The sequence below is a fragment of the Scyliorhinus torazame genome, chromosome 17, assembly GCF_047496885.1.
Source record: "Scyliorhinus torazame isolate Kashiwa2021f chromosome 17, sScyTor2.1, whole genome shotgun sequence".
Lineage (NCBI taxonomy): Eukaryota > Metazoa > Chordata > Chondrichthyes > Carcharhiniformes > Scyliorhinidae > Scyliorhinus > Scyliorhinus torazame.
Genome location: NC_092723.1, coordinates 190,181,173 through 190,195,960, shown reverse-complemented (window position 1 = coordinate 190,195,960; position 14,788 = coordinate 190,181,173).

Sequence of the window (14,788 nt, the reverse complement as noted above, 5' to 3'; positions counted from 1 at the left end):
CGGAGAGAAGAAGGTTAACAGGAAATCTGATGGAGATGTTCACAATCCTGAGGGAACTGGACGGAGTAGACAGGGAGAAAGTGTTCCCGCTGGTAAAAGGGTCGAGAATGAGAGGGCACAGATTTAGTGATTTGCAAAAGAAGCAAATGTGTTGTGCCTGAATGTTCCCTCCGCGGGTGGTTTTGGTCTGGAATGGACGGGCTGGATGGGTGGTGGAGGCAGGTTCAGTGGAGACATTAAAGGGGCATTGGATGATTATTTGAATAGAAGCAATGTGCAGGGGGTAGGGGGACAGCACTGAGTCACAAAGTCCGTTTAGAAGTTTTAGAGTTCAAATTCACAATCTGGAATGAATTTCAGTTCAGGCACAAGCAGCATTTCAATGAATTTAGAGACAAGGGGCGCGACTGAACCGTCTCATAAGACCACAAGACATAGGATCAGAATTAGGCCACTCGGCCCATTGATTCTGCTCCGCCATTCAATCATGGCTGATATTTTTCTCATTCCCATTCTCCTGCCTTCTCTCCATAACCCCGGATCCCCTTATTCCCTCATTGCGCCCGACTCGGTGACACGTCGAGACCGTTAAATCTCTCGCGAGATCTGAGAGGCTCGGAAAGCCTCCTGAGATCTACTAAGATCTCGCAAGACGTCGTGATCTGGATCTCACCTTCACTGTGCGAGATCCAGATTTACATATTTAAGTGAGCCATTAAGTCCATTTAAATATGTTGGCACCCGATACTCCAGAGGCCGGGGAACAAACGCCCGTGCCCGGGAGACCTCACCAAGGCACCGTTTGGCACTGGTCCATACAAACTCCCAGGCCATCAGAGGTTGCCGGATGGTCTGGCTCTGCGTACGGTGGTACCTTGGTACTCCCACTGCCACCTGGGCACTGCCAGGCTAGCAGGAGCACTGCCAGGGTGCCAGGCTGTCAGTGCCAAGGTGCCCATGCCAGGGATCAGGCCTGGGGGTGCACAATAATCTTTATTGTCACAAGTAGGCTTACATTAACACTGCAATGAAGTTACTGTGAAAATCCCCCAGTCGCCACATTCCAGTGCCTGTTAAATCGCGCCCATGAATAGAATCGACACTTTCAGCATCTGTGAAGAGGAAATAAAGTTTTGACCTGGTAGATAGTAACCAGACATGGAAGCTGAAGTATTCAGTTTAACTTCAACTAGAACTGAACAAAATGAAACAGAGACCGATAGTTCCAGCCCTATCACCGCAGGAGATTCAGCCACTCAGCCAAAGGTCACAAAAACATAGGAAATAGGAGCAGGAGGAGGCCATTCAGCCCTTTGAGCCTGTCCCACCATTCAACATGACCATGGCTGATCCTCTTTCTCAATGCCATAGTCCCCGCGCTCTCCCCATTCCTCTTGACATCTTTACAGGCTAGAAATCTATCTATTCCCTTTTTAAATATATTCAATATCTTGGCCTCCTCTCCTCATACAACAGTCCTGCCATCCCAGGAATCAGTCTGGCGAACCTTCGTTCCACTCCCTCTATGGCAAGTATTTCCTTTCTTAGATAAGGAGACCAAAACTGAAAACAATACTCCAGGTGTGGCCTCACCAAGGACCATCCGTTGACTTTCAGCAGGACCAACCTTTCCCAATCACGAGTGGGGCTGGAAAATTCTGCCCAGAGAGGGAAATGGAGAAAGGAAAAGCCTGTAGAGTGGGCCGTGTGTTCCTCATACCACAATCTATTAAAAGTTGTGGGTCAGGTGAATTCCATGATACACTTTGGGGTTCTCTAAACCCTGGCCCATAACAAATTGGGGGCTCGTCCGGGATAAAAGTCTATCTATTGGATTGGCTTAGTGAACTTAAAGACAGCGAGGGGTGAACATATTGTGGTTGTTTTTCAGGTGTGGTATTCTAGTTTTAAGTGGGGAGTGTGTTGTGGACAATGGTTGTTTCAGAGGCTCTGAAGTTTTGGGGGTGGAGACGGTCACACGCAGTACCTTACGGACAGAGACTAAAAGCAGACTGTTAGATTTGGCAAAAACATTGCAGTTAACATTACCTGACAAAATGCGAAAAGGTGAGGTAATTATGGCAGTGGCTAAGCTTTTAAAGTTGCCTGAGACACAGTTTGACTCATTGGAAATGGGAAAAATTCAGTTACAAATTAAACAAATGGAACATGGGAAAGAATTAAAACAGCTTGAATACAAAAGAGAGGATAAAGAAAGAGAGAGAGCGGAAAGAGAAAGAGATAGAGAGGAAAAAGAAAAGGAGAGAGAAGAAAGGAGAAAAGAAAGAATAGCCCTAGCAGAACAAAAAGAAAGAGAAAGGGAGATACAGATCAGCGATAAACATAAAGAGAGAGAGTTTGAACTTCAGAAAATGGTCATGAAACATGACAGTCAGTTAAAATTGGCAGACGTAAAGGGGAACGTATAGTTGGATGATAGTGATGAGGATAGTGAGAAAGAGCATCATAGTCGAAGGTTTGGTGGGGATTTATTTAAATATGTCCAAGCATTGCCAAGGTTTGATGAGAAGGAGATGGAAGCCTTTTTCATTTCATTTGAGAAGGTAGCTAAACAAATGAAATGGCCACAGGACATGTGGGTATTACTGATTCAAATAAAGCTGGTAGGTAGGGCTAGTGAAGTGTTTGTATCACTACCGGAGGAGGTATCTGGGACATATGAGGAGGTGAAAAAATCCATCTTAGGTGCATATGAATTAGCGCCTGAAGCTTACAGACAAAGGTTTAGAAATTTAAGGAAACAATTTGGTCTAACATACATGGAGTTTGAAAGGCTCAAACAGAGTAATTTTGATAGGTGGATAAGGGCTTTGAAAATAGACCTTACGTATGAAGCTCTCAGAGAAATTATACTTTTGGAGGAGTTTAAAATGTCAATTCCTGATGTACTGAGAACTCATGTGGAAGAGCAGAGGGTTAAAACTGCGAGATTAGCAGCAGAAATGGCAGATGATTACGAATTAGTTCATAAATCAAAGATTGGTTTCTGATATCAGTTTCAGCCTGTGAGGGATAGAAACTGGGGACATGAGAAATACTCAAGTGGTAACGGTAAAGGTGATGTGATGGGAGATAATAAGGAGAGTGTAGCTCAGATTAAAAAAGAAATCCAGGAGGGTGGAAGAGACATGAAAAGTTTCAAATGTTTTCACTGTAATAAACTAGGCCACGTAAAGTCACAGTGTTGGTGGTTGAAGAAAAGCACTGGGAAGGCTGATGTGGTAAAACAGGATAAGACAGTGGGGTTTGTTAAAGTGGTAAAGGAAAGCCCAAGTGAAGCGATGGAGGTGCAAAAGATTGTACAGTCCGATCAAGAGGTGATTGATAAGAAGGTGCCAGATCTCTTTAAAGAATTTACTTGTGTGGGTAAAGTTTACTCATGTGTATCAGGAGGAGCAGGTAAAGAAGTCAAAATTTTAAGAGATATGGGAGCTAGTCAATCTTTAATGGTAAGAGATGAGGAGTTATGTAGTTTGGGAAGAATGTTGCCAGAAAAGGTGGTAATATGTGGAATTCAGGGTGAGAGGAGTAGTGTTCCATTATATAAGGTAAGGTTGGAAAGTCCAGTGAAGAGTGGTGAAGTGGTAGTAGGAGTAATAGAGAAACTATCTTGTCCAGGAACACAGTTTATCTTGGGTAATGATATAGCTGGATCGCAGGTGGGAGTGATGCCTACTGTGGTTGATAAGCCAGTGGAAAATCAGACAACTGAAGTGTTGAAGGACGAATATCCTTTGATTTTTCCGGATTGCGTAGTAACAAGGTCGCAAAGTCATAGGTTAAGACAAGAGGAGAAATCAAAGAGTGAAGATGACGTTGAAGTGTAATTATCACAAACGATTTTTGATCAGGTGGTTGAAAAAGAACAATAACAGGTGGAGGATGAGGCAAATATTTTTAGTTCAGGAAAATTGGCGGAGTTACAACAAAAAGATATAGAAATAAAATGGATATATCAGAAAGCATACACGGAAGAGGAATCTGAGTGTATACCAGAGTGTCATTACTGTAAAAGTGATGTCTTGATGAGAAAATGGAGACCTTTACATATGCAGGCGGATGAAAAGTGGGCAGAAGTTCATCAAGTAGTATTGCCGATAGGGTATAGAAAGGAGGTGTTGCGAGTTGCACATGAGGTACCAGTGGGAGGTCATTTGGGGATAAGGAAAACTCAAGCTAAAATACAAAAACATTTTTATTGGCCTGGACTACATAAAGATGTAGTTAAATTTTGTCGATCATGTCACACATGTCAAGTGATAGGGAAACCTCAAGCAGTGATAAAACCAGCGCCCTTAATACCCATTCCAGCATCCGAGGAACCTTTTACAAGTGTCCTAATTGATTGAGTAGGGCCGCTTCCTAAAACAAAATGTGGGAATCAATATCTTTTGACTATGATGGATGTGTCTACTAGGTTCCCAGAGGCCATTCCAGTACATAATATTACAGCTAAAAAGATTGTGGAGGAGTTACTTAAATTCTTTACTCGATATGGACTACCCACAGAAATACAATCGGATCAAAGATCAAATTTTGCCTCTAGGTTATTCAAAGAAGTTATGGGTAGCTTAGGAATAAAACAATTTAAATCAACTGCGGACCATCCAGAATCGCAGGGAGCATTAGAAAGGTGGCATCAGACATTAAAGACAATGTTGAGGACTTATTGTCAAGATTATCCAGAGGATTGAGATAAAGGAATTCCATTCGTACTGTTTGCAATTAGGGATGCTCCTAATGAGTCAACCAAATTCAGTCCCTTTGAACTAATTTTTGGTCATGAGGTAAGAGGACCACTTAAATTGATTAAGGAAAAATTGGTGAGTGAGAAATCGGAAATTACATTATTGGATTACGTGTCAAATTTTAGGGAACGATTAAATAGAGCAGGTAAATTGGCTAGACAACGTTTAAAGGTTGTTTAAAATGTGATGAAACGGGTAGCGGACAAGAAATCCAAAGTTCGTAGTTTTGCCAGTGTAGATAAAGTTTTAGTGTTGTTACCAGTGGTAGGGGAACCTTTAAAAGCTAGGGTTTGTGGACCTTATCAGATTGAAAGGACATTAAGTGAGGTGAATTATGTGGTAAAAACACCAGATAGAAGGAAGACTCACCGAGTGTGATGTGAATATGCTTAAAAGGTACTTTGAAAGGGAAGGAGAGAAAAAGAGGAGGCTTTAATGATTCTAACTCAAAGTGACGAACCAAATCCAGATGACTGTGAATTTGACATACCTCAAATTAAATTGGAAAACGAGGATGTTCTTAAAAATTAGGATAAATTGTTGAGTTACCTTCCAGAGGAAAAACAGACTGACCTGAAAGAGTTATTGATATCACATGGGCAAGTTTGTGGAGATAAATTGGAAAGTACTAAAATGGCTATACATGATGTAGATGTGGGAAATGCTGTTCCTATCAAACACCATCCATACAGACTTAACCCTTTAAAATTGGCACAGGTTAACAAAGAGATTGCGAGTATGCTTAAAAATGGCATAATTGAAGTGGATTGTAGCCAATGGAGCTCACCCATAGTGACGGTACCTAAACCAGACGGTACCCAATGGTTTTGTGTGGACTATTGTCATGTGAGAGTACCTTTAAGAAATAGGTGTTTATAAATGGGTGTGTACATAAATATCTGTAGTGAGAGTACCTTTAAGAAATGGGTGTTTATTACTGCAGTGATGTCAGAGAATGGGTGGAGCTGGGCTGTCTGTCAGCTTTTTACTTTCATTTTAGGCTGTTTGCTGCAGGGTGTGTTTTAGTTTTGTTTTCAGAGCTGGATAGCTGCAGCCACATCCAGAAGCTGCAGAAAATATGGGGGAATGGGATTCAGGGTGATTTAGCAGTTTGGATCAGAAATTGGCTAGCTGGAAGAAGACAAAGGGTGGTGGTTGATGGGAAGTGTTCAGACTGGAGTCCAGTTACTAGTGGTGTACCACAAGGATCTGTTTTGGGGCCACTGCTGTTTGTCATTTTTATAAATGACCTGGAGGAGGGCGTAGAAGGATGGGTGAGTAAATTTGCAGATGACACTAAGTCCCTCAGCCTTCCCTCATAATATCTTCCCTCCATACCAGGCAACATTCTGGTAAATCTCCTCTGCACCCTTTCCAATGCTTCCACATCCTTCCTATAATGCGGCGACCAGAATTGCACGCAATACTCCAAATGCGGCCGCACCAGAGTTTTGTACAGCTGCAACATGACCTCATGGCTCCGAAACTCAATCCCTCTACCAATAAAAGCTAACACACCGTACGCCTTCTTAACAACCCTCTCAACCTGGGTGGCAACTTTCAGGGATCTTTGAGAAGGTTAAGAGGTGACTTAATTGAGGCATACAAGATGATCAGAGGATTGGATAGGGTGGACAGTGAGAGCCTTTTTCCTCGGATGGTGATGTCTAGCACGAGGGGACATAGCTTTAAATTGAGGGGAGATAGATATAGGACAGATGTCAGAGGTAGGTTCTTTACTCAGAGAGTAGTAAGGGTGTGGAATGCCCTGCCTGCAACAGTAGTGGACTCGCCAATACTAAGGGTATTGAAATGGTCATTGGATAGACATATGGACGATAAGGGAATAGTGTAGATGGGCTTTAGAGTGGTTTCACAGGTCGGCGCAACATCGAGGACCGAAGGGCCTGTACTGCGCTGTAATGTTCTATGTTCTATGCAGAGAGTCGATATGGATCTATACTGATTTATATGGATAGTCTACATGGATCTACACAGACAGTTTATATGGATCTATACTGATCTATATGGATCAGTACATGGACACCGAGATCTCTCTGCTCATCCACACTGACAAGAATCTTACCATTAGCCCAGTACTTTGTCTTCCTGTTATTCCTTCCAAAATGAATCACCTCACACTTTTCTGAATCAAACTCCATTTGCCACCTCTCAGCCCAGCGCTGCAGGTTATCTATGTCCCTCTGTAACTTGTACCATCCTTCCGCACTGTCCACAACTCCACCGACTTTAGTGTCATCTGCAAATTTACTCACCCATCCTTCTACGCCCTCCTTCAGGTCATTTATAAAAATGACAAACAGCAGTGGCCCCAAAACAGATCCTTGTGGTACACCACTAGTAACTGGACTCCAGTCTGAACATTTCCCATCAACCACCACCCTTTGTCTTCTTCCAGCTAGCCAATTTCTGATCCAAACTGCTAAATCTCCCTGAATCCCATGCGTCTGTATTTTCTGCAGTAGCCTACCGTGGGGAACCTTATCAAACGGTTTACTGAAATCCATATACACCACATCAACTGCTTTACCCTCATCCACCTGTTTGGTCACCTTCTCAAAGAACTCAATAAGGTTTGTGAGGCACGACCTACCCTTCACAAAACCGTGTTGACTATCTCTAATCAAATTATTCCTTTCCAGATGATTCTACATCCTGGGCGAAATTCTCCGGAAACGGCGCGATGTCCGCCGACTGGCGCCCAAAACGGCGCAAATCAGACGGGCATCGCGCCGCCCCAAAGGTGCTGAACGCTCCGCATCTTTGGGGCCGAGCCCCAACCTTAAGGGGCTAGGTCGGCGCCGGACGAATTTCCGCCCCGCCAGCTGGCGGAAAAGGCCTTTGGTGCCGCACCAGCCGGCGCGGAAATGACATCTCCGGGCGGCGCATGCGCGGGAGCGTCAGCGGCCGCTGTCAGCATTCCCATGCATGCGCAGTGGTGGGAGTCTCTTCTGCCTCCGCCATGGTGGAGACCGTGGCGGAGGCGGAAGGGAAAGTGTGCCCCAACGGCACAGGCCCGCCCGCGGGTCGGTGGGCCCCGATCGCAGGCCAAGCCACCGTGGGGGCACCCCCCGGGGCCAGATCGCCCTGCGCCCCCCCAGGACCCCGGAGACCGCCGGCGCCGCCTTGTCCCGCCGGTAAGGTAGGTGGTTTAATTTACGCCGGCGGGACAGGCATTTTAGCGGCGGAACTTCGGCCCATCCGGGCCGGAGAATCGCGCGGGGGGGCCTGCCAACCGGCGCGGCGCGATTCCCGCCCCCGCCGAATCTCCGGTGCCGGAGACTTCGGCAACCGGCGGGGGCGGGATTCACGCCAGCCCCCGGCGATTCTCCGACCCGGCGGGGGTCGGATAATTTCGCCCCCTATCTCTTATAAACCTTTCCAAGATTTTGCCCACAACAGAAGTAAGGCTCACTGGTCTATAGTTACCGGGGTTGTCTCTACTCCCCTTCTTGAACAAGGGGACAACATTTGCCATCCTCCAGTCTTCTGGCACTATTCCTGCAGACAAAGATGACCTAAAGATCAAAGCCAAAGGCTCAGCAATCTCCTCCCTAGCATCCCAGAGAATCCTAGGATAAATCCCATCCGGCCCAGGGGACTTATCTATTTTCACACTTTCCAGAATTGCTAACACCTCCTCCTTATGAACCTCAAGCCCTTCTAGTCTAGTAGCCTGAATCTCAGTATTCTCCACGACAACATTGTCTTTTTCCTGTGTGAATACTGACAAAGAATATTCATTTAGCACCTCTCCTATCTCCTCAGACTCCAAGCGCAACTTCCCGCTACTGTCCTTGACTGGCCCTACTCTTACCCTAGTCAGTCGTTTATTCCTGACATATCTATAGAAAGCTTTAGGGTTATCCTTGATCCTACCTGCCAAAGACTTCTTATGTCCCCACCCGGTTCTTCTTAGCTCTCTCTTTAGGTCCTTCCTAACTAACTTGTAACTCTCGAGCGCCCTAACTGAACCTTCATGTCTCATCTTTACATAAGCCTCCTTCTTCTTCTCGACAAGTGTTTCGACTGCTTTAGTAAACCACGGTTCCCTTGCTCAACAACTTCCTCCCTGCCAGACAGGTACATACTTATCAAGGACACGCAGTAGCTGTTCCTTGAACAAGCTCCACATTTCCATTGTGCCCATCCCCTGCAGTTTTCCTCTCCATCCGATGCATCCTAAGTCTTGCCTCATCGCATCATAATTGCCTTTCCCCCAGATATAACTCTTGCCCTGCGGTAGATACCTATCCCTTTCCATCACTATAGTAAACGTAATGGAATTGTGGTCACTATCACCAAAGTGCTCACCTACCTCCAAATCTAACACCTGTCCTGGTTCATTACCCAGTACCAAATCCAATATGACCTCGCCTCTCGTTGGCCTAACTACTAACTGTGTCAGGAAACCCTCCTGCACACATTGGACAAAAACACACCGATCTAAAGTACTCGAACTATAGCGTTTCCAGTCAATATTTGGAAACTTAAAGTCCCCCATAACAACTACCCTGTTGTTTTCACTCCTATCCAGAATCATCTTTGCAATCCTTTCCTCTACATCTCTGGAACTTTTCGGAGGCCTATAGAAAACCCCTAACAGGGTGACCTCTCCTTTTCTGTTTCTAACCTCAGCCCATACTACCTCAGTAGACGAGTCCTCATCAAACGTCCTTTCTGCCACCGTAATACTGTCCTTGACTAACAATACCACCCCTCCCCCTCTTTTACCACCTTCCCTGAGCTTACTGAAATATCTAAACCCCGGCACCTGCAACAACCATTCCTGTCCCTGCTCTATCCATGTCTCCGAAATGGCCACAACATCGAAGTCCCAGGTACCAACCCATGCCGCAAGTTCACCCACCTTATTCTGGATGCTCCTGGCATTGAAGAAGACACACTTTAAACCACCTTCCTGCCTGCCGGTAATCTCCTGCAACTTTGAAACCTTACTCATGACCTCACTACTCTCAACCTTCTGTATACTGGAGCTACAATTCAGGCTCCCAAGCCCCTGCTGAACTAGTTTAAACCCTCCCGAAGAGCATTAGCAAATTTCCCCCCCCCCCCAGAATTTTGGTACCCCTCTGGTCCAGGTGTAGACCATCCCGTTTGTAGAGGTCCCACTGACACCAGAATGAGCCCCAATTATCCAGAAATCTGAAACCCTCCCTCCTGCACCATCCCTGTAGCCACGTGTTCAACTCCTCTCTCTCCCTATTCATCGTCTCGCTATCACGTGGCACGGGTAACAACCCAGAGATAATAACTCTATTTGTCCTAGATCTAAGTTCCCTGAATTCCTGCCTTACATCCCTACCCCTTTTCCTACCTATGTCGTTGGTACCTATGTGGACCACGACTTGGGACTGCTCCCCCTCCCCCTTAAGGATCCCGAAAACACGATCCGAGACATCACGGACCCTGGCACCTGGGAGGCAACATATCAACCGTGAGTCTCTCTCGTTCCCACAGAATCTGCTATCTATCCCCCTAACTATGGAGTCTCCAATGACTAATGCTCTACTCCTCTCCCCCCTTCCCTTCTGAGCAACAGGGACAGACTCCGTGCCAGAGACCTGCACCCCATGGCTTACCCCTGGTAAGTCCCCCCCCCCCAACAGTATCCAAAGCGGTATACTTGTTACTTAGGGGAACGACCACAGGGGATCCCTGTACTGACTGCTTCCTCCCAGCCCCTCTCACCGTCCCCCATCTATCTTTATTCTTCGGAGTAACTACATCCCTGAAGCTTCTATCTATGACCACCTCTGCCTCCCGAATGATCCGAAGTTCATCCAGCTCCAGCTCCAGTTCCCTAACGCGGTTTCTGAGGAGCTGGAGATGGGTGCACTTCCCACAGATGAAATCAGCAGGGACACTGACGGCGTCCCTCACCTCAAACATTCTGCAGGAGGAACATTGCACTGCCTTCCCTGCCATCCCCTCTAGATAAAAAAAGAAAAAGAAAGAAAGAGCTTACCTGTTATTCACTCCCCTTCTCAGCAAGCACTCACTCAGCAACCCCGGCGGCCCCACGATAACACCAGCCAATGAACTTATTGTTTCGCTGTGATGTCACTCATGAATTGTTTTTTAATTTCAGCCTGCTGTCCAGAGGTGTCCCTCGCAGCTCCCGCGCATTTTAAATCTCCGCTCTGACTCTCAGCTCCCGCTCTTTTTAAATCTCCGCTCCGACTCGCAGCTCCCGCGCTTTTTAAATCTCCGCTCCGACTCTCAGCTCCCGCGCTTTATAAATCTCCGCTCCGACTCTCAGCTCCCGCGCTTTTTAAATCTCCGCTCCGACTCGCAGCTCCTGCTCTTTTTAAATCTCCGCTCTGACTCTCAGCTCCCGCGCTTTTTAAATCTCCGCTCCGACTCGCAGCTCCCGCTCTTTTTAAATCTCCGCTCCGACTCTCAGCTCCCGAGCTTTTTAAATCTCCGCTCTGACTCTCAGCTCCCGCTCTTTTTAAATCTCCCCTCTGATTCTCAGCTCCCGCTCTTTTTAAATCTTGGCTCTGACTCTCAGCACCCGCTCTTTTTAAATCTCCGCTCTGACTCTCAGCTCCCTCTCTTTTTAAATCTCCGCTCTGATTCTCAGCTCCCGCTCTTTTTAAATCTCCGCTCCGACTCACAGCTCCCGCGCTTTTTAAATCTCCGCTCCGACTCTCAGCTCCCGCTCTTTTTAAATCTCCGCTCTGAGTCTCATCTCCCGCTCTTTTTAAATCTCCGCTCTGACACTCAGCTCCCGCTCTTTATAAATCTCCGCTCCGACTCTCGGCTCCCGCTCTTTATAAATCCATGCTCTGACTGTCAGCTCTTGCTCTTTATAAATCCCCGCTCTGACTCTCAGCTCTCGCTCTTTTTAAATCTCTGGTCCGACTCTCAGTTCCCGCGCTTTTTAAATCTCCGCGCTGACTCTCAGCTCCCTCTCTTTTTAAATCTCCGCTCCGACTCGCAGCTCCCGCGCTTTTTAAATCTTCGCTCCGACTCTCAGCTCCCGCAATTTTTAAATCTCCGCTCCGACTCGCATCTCCCGCACTTTTTAAATCTCCGCTCCAACTCGCAGCTCCCGCTCTTTCTAAATCTCCGCTCCGACTCGCAGCTCCCGCTCTTTCTAAATCTCCGCTCCGACTCGCAGCTCCCGCTCTTTCTAAATCTCCGCTCCGACTCGCAGCTCCCGCTCTTTCTAAATCTCCGCTCCGACTCGCAGCTCCCGCTCTTTCTAAATCTCCGCTCCGACTCGCAGCTCCCGCTCTTTCTAAATCTCCGCTCCGACTCGCAGCTCCCGCAATTTTTAAATCTCCGCTCAGACTCGCATCTCCCGCACTTTTTAAATCTCCGCTCCAACTCGCAGCTCCCGCTCTTTCTAAATCTCCGCTCCGACTCGCAGCTCCCGCTCTTTCTAAATCTCCGCTCCGACTCGCAGCTCCTGCTCTTTTTAAATCTCCGCTCCGACTCGCAGCTCCCGCGCTTTTTAAATCTCCGCTCCGACTCGCAGCTCCTGCGCTTTTTAAATCTCCGCTCCGACTCACGGCTCCTGCTCTTTTTAAATCTCCGCTCCGACTCGCAGCTCCCGCGCTTTTTCAATCTCCGCTCCGACTCTCAGCTCCCGCTCTTTTTAAATCTCCGCTCCGACTCGCAGCTCCCGCGCTTTTTAAATCTCCGCTCCGACTCGCAGCTCCTGCGCTTTTTAAATCTCCGCTCCGACTCGCAGCTCCCGCTCTTTTTAAATCTCCGCTCCGACTCGCAGCTCTGGCTCTTTTTAAATCTCTGCTCCGACTCGCAGCTCCCGCTCTTTTTAAATCTCCGCTCCGACTCGCAGCTCCCGCTCTTTTTAAATCTCCGCTCCGACTCGCAGCTCCCGCGCTTTTTAAGTCTCCGCTCCGACTCGCCGCTCCCGCTCCTTTTAAATCTCTGCTCCGACTCGCAGCTCCCGCTCTTTTTAAATCTCCGCTCCGACTCGCAGCTCCTGCGCTTTTTAAATCTCCGCTCCGACTCGCAGCTCCCGCCCTTTTTAGATCTCCGCTCCGACTCGCAGCTCCCACTCTTTTTAAAGCTCCGCTCCGACTCGCAGCTCCTGCGCTTTTTAAATCTCTGCTCCGACTCGCAGCTCCTGCTCTTTTTAAATCTCCGCTCCGACTCGCAGCTCCCGCGCTTTTTAAATCTCTGCTCCGACTCGCAGCTCCCGCGCTTTTTAAATCTCTGCTCCGACTCGCAGCTCCTGCTCTTTTTAAATCTCCGCTCCGACTCGCAGCTCCCGCGCTTTTTAAATCTCCGCTCCGGCTCGCAGCTCCTGCTCTTTTTAAAGCTCCGCTCCGACTCGCAGCTCCCGCGCTTTTTAAATCTCTGCTCCGACTCGCAGCTCCCGCGCTTTTTAAATCTCTGCTCCGGCTCGCAGCTCCCGCTCTTTCTAAATCTCCGCTCCGACTCACAGCTCCCGCGCTTTTTAAATCTCCGCTCCGCCTCTCAGCTCCCGCTCTTTTTAAATCTCCACTCCGACTCGCAGCTCCCGCTCTTTTTAAATCTCCGCTCCGACTCGCAGCTCCCGCGCTTTTTAAATCTCCGCTCCGACTCGCAGCTCCTGCGCTTTTTAAATCTCCGCTCCGACTCGCAGCTCCCGCGCTTTTTAAATCTCCGCTCCGACTCGCAGCTCCCGCGCTTTTTAAATCTCCGCTCTGACTCGCAGCTCCCGCGCTTTTTAAATGTTCGCTCCGACTCGCAGCTCACGCGCTTTTTAAATCTCCGCTCCGACTCTCAGCTCCCGCTCTTTTTAAATCTCCGCTCCGACTCGCAGCTCCCGCGCTTTTTATATCTCCGCTCCGACTCGCAGCTCCCGTTCTTTGAAAATCTCCGCTCTGACTCGCAGCTCCCGCTCTTTTTAAATCTCCGCTCCGACTCGCAGCTCCCGCGCTTTTTAAATGTCCGCTCCGACTCGCAGCTCCCGCGCTTTTTAAGTCTCCGCTCCGACTCTCAGCTCCGGCTCTTTTTAAATCTCCGTTCCGACTCGCAGCTCCGGCTCTTTTTAAATCTCCGCTCCGACTCGCAGCTCCGGCGCTTTTTAAATCTCCGCTCTGACTCGCAGCTCCCGCTCTTTTTAAATCTCAGCTCCGACTCGCAGCTCCCGCGCTTTTTAAATCTCCACTCCGACTCGCAGCTCCCGCGCATTTTAAATCTCCGCTCCGACACGCAGCTCCCGCGCTTTTTAAATCTCCGCTCCAACTCGCAGCTCCCGCTCTTTGAAAATCTCCGCTCTGACTCGCAGCTCCCGCTCTTTTTAAATCTCCGCTCCGATTCCCAGCTCCTGCGCTTTTAAATCTCCGCTCCGACTCGCAGCTCCCACGTTTTTTAAATCTCCGCTCCGACTCGCAGCTCCCGCTCTTTTTAAATCTCCGCTCCGACTCGCAGCTCCCGTGCTTTTTAAATCTCCGCTCCGACACGCAGCTCCCGCGCTTTTTAAACCTCCGCTCCGACTCGCAGCTCCCGCTCTTTGAAAATCTCCGCTCCGACTTGCAGCTCCCGCTCTTTTTAAATCTCCGCTCCGACTCGCAGCTCCTGCGCTTTTTAAATCTCCGCTCCGACTCGCAGCTCCCGCTCTTTGAAAATCTCCGCTCCGACTCGCAGCTCCCTCGCTTTTTAAATCTCCGCTCCGACTCGCAGCTCCCGCTCTTTTTAAATCTCTGCTCCGACTCGCAGCTCCCGCTCTTCTTAAATATCCGCTCCGACTCGCAGCTCCGGCTTTTTTTAAGTCTCCGCTCTGACTCGCAGCTCCCGCACTTTTTAAATCTCCGCTCCGACTCTCAGCTCCCGCGCTTTTTAAATATCCGCTCCGACTCGCAGCTCCGGCTCTTTTTAAATCTCTGCTCCGACTCTCAGCTCCCGCGCTTTTTAAATCTCCGCTCTGACTCGCAGCTCCCGCTCTTTTTAAATCTCTGCTCCGACTCGCAGCTCCCACTCATTTTAAATCTCCGCTCTGACTCGCAGCTCCCACT